Here is a 9246-nt window from a genome sequence, read left to right as displayed (position 1 = left end):
GTTGTGATATAATGCCACAACCTTTCAAGTGTGAATCAAATTCAAGGCTAAGGTATTCTCCACCACGATCGGATCGTAGTGCCTTAATCCTTTTGTTCAATTGGTTCTCTACTTCGTTTTGAAATTCTTTGAATTTCTCAAATGCTTCACTCTTATGTTTCATTAAATAGATATACCCATATCTACTTAAGTCATCGGTGAAGGTTATAAAGTAGTCATAATTACCACGAGCGGTGATACTCATTGGTCCACATACATCGGTGTGTATGAGTCCCAATAGTTCACTAGCTCGTGTCCCTTTACCACTAAAAGGATTACGAGTCATCTTGCCAAGTAGGCAATATTCGCATGTACCATATGATTGATAATTAAATGGTGTAATCACATTAGTCGAAATTAATCTTTTGATGCGATTCTCGTTTATGTGACCTAATCGACAATGCCAAATGAACGCTTCACTTGGGTCACTTGTTTTGAGTTTCTTTGATTGTATGTTATAGATATCATTAATTGGATTTGAGGTCTCTAAAATGTAAATGCCATTGATAGAAGTAGCTTGGCCAATAACCAAATCATTCCTAGAAATAGAGCAACGATTGTTCTTAATGACAAAACAAAAACCGTCCACGTCTAGCATGGCGATTGAAATAATGTTTTTAGAGAGTGTAGGTACATAAAAACAATTATGCAAATACAACTCAAATCCATTTGGCAAAGCTAGAACATAAGTTCCTTTGGATTCAGCCGCTACCCGAGCTCCATTTCCAAGGCGTAGATCCACATCTCCCTTGCTAAGCCTCTCCACATCTCTTAAACCCTGTAAATGATTACAAAGGTGAGAACCACAACCGGTATCTAGTACCCATGTCGTAGTGGAAGTATAATTTATATCAATAACATAAATTTCTTTAGGAATTGTACCTTTTGGAGTAATGAGTCCTTCCCTTATATTTCGCAAATACATAGGGCAATTCCTAAGCCAATGTCCCATGCCATAGCAATAATGGCACTCATCATTAACTTGCTTGAAGTTTTTGACTTTCTTTCCTTTCTTCTTGAACCTCTTACCCTTTGATGCAAGAACTTGATTGCTAGAGCTCCCACTAGCTTTGGCATCTTTATCTTCCAGAGACAAAGATCCTATAGATCGTATGAGGTAGTCTTCCTGAGACGGACTCACACGAGGTCTAGTAGTAGTGGGTGGTTTAGAAGTGGTGATGAAATTAAGGTTTCCATCGGAACCTATCCCGAAATGAAGTTCTCTAGTTGTATCGAAATTATTGTTGGAGCATACGTCGTCAAGAACATGGTGATATGACTCAATAGTTATTGGTGCGGTAGCATTTGTTGGATTCATTGTAAAAACTACAAATATGGAGGAAAGGAAATATTAACATTTGTCTTTTTAAATCATACTTGCAAATAAACAAGATATGAACATTTATATAGTGACCTCTACCCAACTATAATAAATGATTCCAAGACCCAAATTCATATTAACTTAGGGCACGGTGTGCCGAATTACCCTTTATTAACATAACTCGGTGGATTAACTTTTTAATCGATTCTACTTTTAGAATTCTTGGTCGATGATATTTACATTAATATTCATCTCTAGCCCGAAACACATCCGGAAATCGTCGTGAATACTTTCGTTGAGTACAACCCAAATTTCGAATAAATGTGTCCATAATCCAAACCCATATCAATTTAGGGCACGGTGTGCCGAAATACCCCTCATTAACATGAACTCGGTGGATAAACATTCATCACCCACTTCCCCTACGTAACAAGGTTTGTACCCCGGTGTGGCCGAGTGCACTCCCTCGCGAAATAGGTTTTCATGGTTTCTACTAATTGGTAAGGCTATGTCTCAATTGATTGTTTTTGGCGAGAGGTCATGTCAATTTATTATCTATCACGTTTTAAGTGAACTAAAGCGGTGAACTACGATAATTCGAATTGACACGGTCGATAAACTCGATAAAATAAGGATGCATGTTTAGTTATGGCGATTTAACGATGCATGTGACATAAAATAAAATGCAAGCATAAAGATAAATAAATCCTAGTATGGCCTTTCCTAAAATAGAAAAACTATTAATCTATTACATATTCGGAAACCAACTCCATTGGTCCCTTGAACTTCGGTTGTGGCACACATCTCGAGGTAACACCGTCTTTATGTATCGCCATTCTTGAAGTAATCCGTCTTTTGGAACTCCGGAATGAATAAAATTACATAATAAATTACATAATTTCCTATTATACATTTGTAACTAAAATAAAATAAATCTATTAAATTACAAAACGGTGATACGAGATCACAATAAAAATTACAACCGAATCGATATTCCCATACATTTCGGGAAATACCAATTAAAATCTAAGGCCATACTAAGTAAAATTACATAATTCAAAAATTACATAAATTAAAATTATGACAATCATAAAGAAAATGCAGCATTATAATATGTATGAACATGCTCAATTTTTATGCTAAATCGCCTTTTAATTAGCCAATATCGTATATTACTCGGTTTTTACGGATTTGCGTGATTTTAACATTTTATAATCACAAAAATGCATAAACTCATATTTATGCATAAGTTAACTACCCTAACCTCTTAGGACTCAAAATATAGTCTTCACTAATAATTTGACCATAATTAACCTTTATTTATAAAATTGTTCATAAATGGACCAAAAATTACAAAAATAAGCCATTAAACTTCAAATAAATCGAAAAATTTCAAATAAATTCAAAATTTGAAATTTAAATTCATGAACATTCTGGAAAAATTCCATGACACTCATAATGTTCAAAATCTTAGGTCAAAAATTTCGAAATTTTTCCCGGAAAAACAATGTTGCGGTTTATCGATTTTTTAATAAAATAATCATAAAAACATGGAAAAATTATTTTCATTAACTTTTCAATTTTAGATCTGAAAAATATAATAAAATGCAACATTAGACGTTTTTCCTAAGTCATAGATTATGTTTTTATTAATTTTCACTAATAATGTCACTATTTATGCCATTTTTCTTCAAAAATTCAAAAATCATGCAAAAAGACTTCTTTATAGCCAATTATTTTACACACATCGTGTAAAATTGCATGTGACAACATATTAATTTTCTATGACCAGATTCGAAATTTAACTCATATTAACCTATTTTTCTATTAAATCCGAATTTAATGATGAAAAATTCATTTTTCGAGCATAACAAGTCCAAAAATTATGAAAATTTACAGGTTATCTCAAAATAATATATGTAACAACATATCCAAAAACCAAGTGAAAATTCGAAGTATAGCTATTTTTAGACCAAAAATGACATTTTTACTCATAAAATCACATTTAAATGCCATTATTGTAAATTATGAACAATAAAAATCCGAAAAATTAACCAAAATATCCTAAAACATTTTAGGACCAGAAATATTAACATGCATGTAATGATTTCGTGATATATCATAATAACACAAATTTTACAAGTTTTATTTTGTTATTCATATAACTCGGAAAAACTTTTAACCAATTTGCATGCAAACAACCGTGGCTCTGATACCAATTGAAGGAAATGTAGATTCATATACATAAAACATACTCTTATATGTCTAAATAATTTGTCATAAAATTAAAACGGATCTTATGCATGCAAACAATATAATAAAATAGAGGAGAAATCATGTCCTTACATAGTAGATTTCGGCTATTAGGGCACAAGAGAGATCACCTTTCTCTTCTTGTTCTTGAGCTTTTCCAATGGAAGAACAAAGATCTAAGTGTAAGATCTCTCCCTATGCTTTATACCCAAGGCTTTCTCTTAATCTAATTAATATTATTTGATCTAGTATAATATTAATCTTATAGAAAAATTGAACCAAAATGTTTGTTTTTGGGTTCTCAAAAACCGGTTGAGAGAGAGAGATTTTGGAGGAGTTTTATCTTTCTAAAACTTAATACTTTTAGAAGTGTAATGTAATGAATGAATAATTCACTCTTGCATGTAGTGTATGTTAAAAATTAAAAGACAAAAACACTTTGCCCTTTTTCTTTTTCAACCGTGTAAGAGGAGAGGAGAGGGGAAGAGAAAGACCCAATGCATGCATTAGTTTGCCTTCACAAGGTAAATAGGGTTGCATGCCTACTCTCCTAATATAATCATTATGTTTACCACTAATTGTAAACACAATATTAATCCTAATCCTCCTCCAAATTTTCGGCACATTTGTATAATATGGATTCCATATTATTTTGTCAATTGTCAATATGTCACATGTTACATGTCACATAAATTTGTTATGTATTTTTAACATATCAACGTATTGTCAAAATACGTCACATACAAAAATCGACTTAGTAATATCATAATTACTAGTACCAAAATTTTACCAACTTATAAATCGCATTTATAATGATTCATTCAAATCCAATCGTTTCTTTAAACAATAATTTCATCCGAGTAATGATACAATTCGATTACTCAGACCGTATCTCATTTAATCACATTTCAATTTGATACGTAAATTTTACTTCCAAAATCGTCCGTCAATTTTTTCAAGTAATTTAATTAACTCGTAACATTATACGATTAATTAAATGATCAATTAAGAGTATCGCCCTATAGGTATGACCTAGGGGGTCAACTGATCACCACCGTCACACGACAGTAATGTCAAACTCTAGTCAGCCAATCATTACCGATATATGTTGACCAGTTGACAGTAACACAATTACTTCCCAATTGTATTCTTCAAAATGAGATTTAATAATGATATTTAAATCATGTGATCGCACTATTGTTGAGGACACATTTCCCAACACGCTCGTCTCGAGCTGGGGACGGGCAGATTTCTTCACAGCGCTTGATTTTTATTTTTGCCTTGCTCCAATCCTCACGAGCTCAGGTCTGCTCGTGGGGATCCCTTTCCCGCACCATTTTATTCTTCAATTCTTTATTCTTTCATGGGTTGCACTACAAAGGCTTGAATAGCCTAGGCAATTGCTTCCCCACACTTGATCATCAAACACTACACATTTTAAGCACATTAAAATCCCTCCCTCACTTGCTCTCTTGTTACAAAAGTTAAATAACAAGGCATATAAAATGCATTGCAGAAATTGAATAATGTACAAGTTAAATGAAATGCAAGTTAAGATGTTAGAATATTTACAAATGGTGATTTAGGGAGGACTCTACCAAACTCTCCTTTTCTTGAGAGGTGTCAAAGGGGTAAAGCAAGGACGTTGTTGATGTTGCTCAACGTCTTGAAGAAGTAGTCAAATGCTTGTTCATTGTCATGATAGAGGCCTTGCATAGACCTTGGCACATTGTTGTCTTCATTCATGTAGTAGTCCGAGTCAAATTGATGACAAGGATCTACAAAGCCTTAGTCTAGAGTCATAGCATTCCCAATGTAAGGGTTAACAAGTCCTTCAAACTCGTCATCTCATAGACGACATACTTCCCTTGCTTCTTTCCCTATGTTGGGAGGATAATGAGTTGACAAGATCAACTCTTCTTCCATGTTAACATGGCCAAAGAGACCTTCATTAATTCTTGTCATGAGTGAGCTTTGCAAGCTCCCATTCTTGTTGTGAAAAAATCCATACTCTCCGAATAGAGCTACTTCAACATCATCAATATCTTTCTTCCAATTGGGCGGTGTTTCTTTGCCCTTGAGATTTCCATCTTTCACTTGTCCTTTGAATGGAAATTCCATCTTCTTCTTGTCACCTTCCCGGCTATAGTGATCAACCATAAAGCATGGCTCAAGCAAGTTGGGAGCTCTCATAGTCTTGTCAAGATTAAAGGTGATGTTTCATCACCAACTTCAAGGGTGAGGATCCCATGCTTCACATCAATCACCGCTCCGGCGATGTGTATGAATGGTCTTCCTAGAATGATTGAAATGTTGGAATCTTCCTCCATGTCAACAATGACAAAGTCCACCGGTATGAAAAACTTTCTAATCCTTACGGGCACATCTTTCCATACCCCAAGTGGTTTCTTTGTTGTCCGGTCCGCCATTTGTAAGGTCATATTAGTGCACTTGAGTTCTCCCACTCCTAACCTTTCATATACCGAATATGGCATGACACTCACACTTGCACCTAGATCACATAATGCTTTGTTGATTGTGGTGTCACCAATGGTACATGGAATGGAGAGACTACCCGGATCTTTGAGCTTAGGTGGGGAATTCCCTTGAAGGATTGCACTACTAATCTTTGTAAAGGCAATGGTTTCCAACTTCTTTATGGACTTCTTCTAGGTAAGGATATCTTTCATGTATTTCGCATAGGCCGGAACATGGTCTATATGCTCCGTGAATGGTATAGAAACCTCTAAGTTCTTCATAATCTCCATGAACTTTCCAAGTTTCTCATCAAGCTTGGGCTTGGCTTGGCGACTTGGGAACAGAAGTCTAATCACAATAGGCTCTTTCTCAACTTCTTTTGCCTTTCCTTCATTTCTCTTCTTCGATGGGTCATTGGTAGTTAGCTCTACTACCTTAGGATTCCTTTTCAATGGTTCTATCACATCACTTTGTTTGACACTTTTTTCAACAACATCCTCTTCAATGGGCATCTTAGGTTCCCCATACCTTGTACCACTCCTCAAGTGGATGGCATTGATAGTCTCATGTCTTGTAGGAGGATTACCTTGAGGAGGTAATTGTCATTTTTGTCTTTGGGAACTTGAAGAAGCCAATTGGGACAATTGTGTTTCCAACATCTTGGTGTGGGCAAGGATATTGTTGATGGTAGTGTCTTTGGCTTGGCTATCTCTTTGCATTTGAGCAAAGAAATCGCTTTTTGAACATCAAAAGCTTGGTCAATGGATTGATTGTAAGAGGGTTGGTTTTGGTTGAACTATGGCCATTGAGTAGGATTTCTCATTGGAGGTGGGGTGTATCCCCAAATGCGTATATGTCTCAAACTCGGTTTCCATCCTTTAAATAGCTCAAAAGGTGTCTTAGACACAACCTTGGAAGGAACCCGATTTAATATATACGCTGCCGTCTTAAGAGCATCAACCCACAAAAATGAAGGAAGTTTAACATTACTTCTCATACAACGCACCATCTCAATTAATGTCCTATTTCTTCTTTCTGGTACACCATTCTGATCTGGAGAACCAGGCATAGTGTATTGGGCAATAATCCCATGCACTTGAAGAAATTTAGCAAATGGACCAGGTGCTTGTCCGTTCTCAGTGTATCTACCATAGTATTCACCACCTCTATCAGATCTCACAATCTTAATGCGCTTACCGCATAGGTTCTCTACTTCAGCCTTAAACAATTTAAAGGCATCAAAAGCTTCATCCTTAGAAAGAAGTAAGTAAAGATACATATAACGTGAGTAATCATCAATAAAGGTGATAAAATATTTTGGATCATTAGCGTTCATGTCCGGACAACAAATATCCGTATGTATGATTTATAATAGGCTAGAACTTCTCTTTGCACCTTTCTTAGACATGTTAGTTTGCTTACCCTTAATGCAACTAACACAAGTATCAAAATCAGTAAAGTCTAAAGTATCAAGTACTCCATCCTTTACTAATCTTTTTATCCTCTCAATGGAGATATGTCCCAATCTCCGGTGCCACAAAATAGAGGAATTCTCATTCATAATACAATGTTTTAAACCAGCATTGACATGCATAAAATTATGAGTAATATTATTTTGCAGTTCAAGACGATATAAATTATCAGATAAAATACCATAACCAATAATTTCAGAATTTCTGAGAATACTGAATCCAGAGTCTGAAAAATTAAAGGTAAAACCCAAAGGTACAAGTCTTGATACTGAAATCAAATTTCTAGAGAAATTTGGAACATATATGTGGGTTGAGGATTTTGAATATTTTGGCTCTTGTATGAGAAGTTTGGGTGGAATTTGGTATTTTCATTGTAATAGTTGGAGTAAGGGGTGTCATTCTTGTATGCTTGGAAAGCATTCACTTGCTCACTTGTGCCCTTACACTCTTATTGACAATGTCCCAAAGTTCCACAATTCTCACACACTCCATTTGGAAGGGAGGAATTTGTCACCATGGCATTGACATGTTGCTTGGATGATTGAGAAGCCTCATTCATCTTGTCTAGGGCCTTCTCAAATTTCAAGTTCATTGTGTAAATATGGGAGCTTAGTTGGGCACCCAAATCGGCACCCAATTGTGTGACGGAGTCGACTTCATGTCTCCCTCCCCTAGTAGCTTTTCTTGGCCTACTATATTGAGAGTTATGAACCGCCATCTCTTCTATCTTTGCCCAAGTTTGGTTGTCATCAACCTCGGTGAATCTTCCATTAGAGCCCATGTTGAGCACATTCCTTGTATCTTCTTATAACCCATTCAAAATTGTTGAATAAGAAACCATTCACTTAGTCGACGATGAGGACAAGAGCGACATGTGTCTTTGAATCTTTCTCATGCCTTATATAAGGACTTTTCATCTCTTTGTTTGAACCCGGTGATTTGGGCTCTTAACATGTTGGTCTTCTCCAGAGGGTCGAACTTCTTGTAGAAGGCAAGTGCTAACTTCTTCTATGAATCAATACCAAGAGTAGCCTTGTCTAGGCTCTTTAACCATTATTTTGCGGTTTCGATCAAGGAAAAAGGAAACAATACCCATCGAATTTGGTCTTGAGTCACCCCCGTTTGAGAGTTTGCATCACCATAGTCACAAAAAGTCCCCATATGTAGATGAGGATCCTCACTAGGCATCCCTCCAAATTGACTTCTCTCAACTAATTGTATGAATGCGGATTTGGCAATGAAATTACCGGTTAAGTGAGCTGGTGTTGGAGTACCATTTGGTAAGTTCTCCTCGGTTGGTACGGAATGAGATGAAAACTTAGGAATTGTAGGTTGATTTTGTGGTTGGTTTGGGATTGGGTTTTCCTCTCCTTGTCTTGCAAAAGGGTTGGTAAACTCAACACTATCCGATTGGACAATACCAATGTCCACAAGTTCTCTGATACCCACAATTGTCGAAGTTCCTCTAACAACTCTTCTAATATTGGTCAAGGTTCTTTCAGTCTCGGGATCAATAGGCAAAAGTCCACCTTGTGATCTCCTAGACATACAAAAATCAAACAACTAGAAAACAATTAAAACTACCATGAGGAATTTGACTTCCCCAAGGCTATGAAAGACACAACTAAAAACAACAAACGATAATAATTCAATTGAACATCGTCCTCGGCAACAGCGCCATTT

General features: G+C 35.8%; 1 non-coding gene across 1 annotated transcript; it reads left to right on the top strand.

Moving 5' to 3' along the window:
* Positions 1-8410: 8410 nt before the first annotated feature.
* Positions 8411-8517, top strand: LOC141650313 (small nucleolar RNA R71). Its single transcript, XR_012546354.1, has one exon. It is a non-coding gene; the product is annotated as a small nucleolar RNA R71 (small nucleolar RNA).
* Positions 8518-9246: the final 729 nt, after the last annotated feature.

Source organism: Silene latifolia, chromosome 3 (genome assembly GCF_048544455.1).
Source record: "Silene latifolia isolate original U9 population chromosome 3, ASM4854445v1, whole genome shotgun sequence".
NCBI lineage: Eukaryota > Viridiplantae > Streptophyta > Magnoliopsida > Caryophyllales > Caryophyllaceae > Silene > Silene latifolia.
Note: the sequence above shows the minus strand (reverse complement) of the source record. Positions and strands in the feature narration are given on the sequence as shown.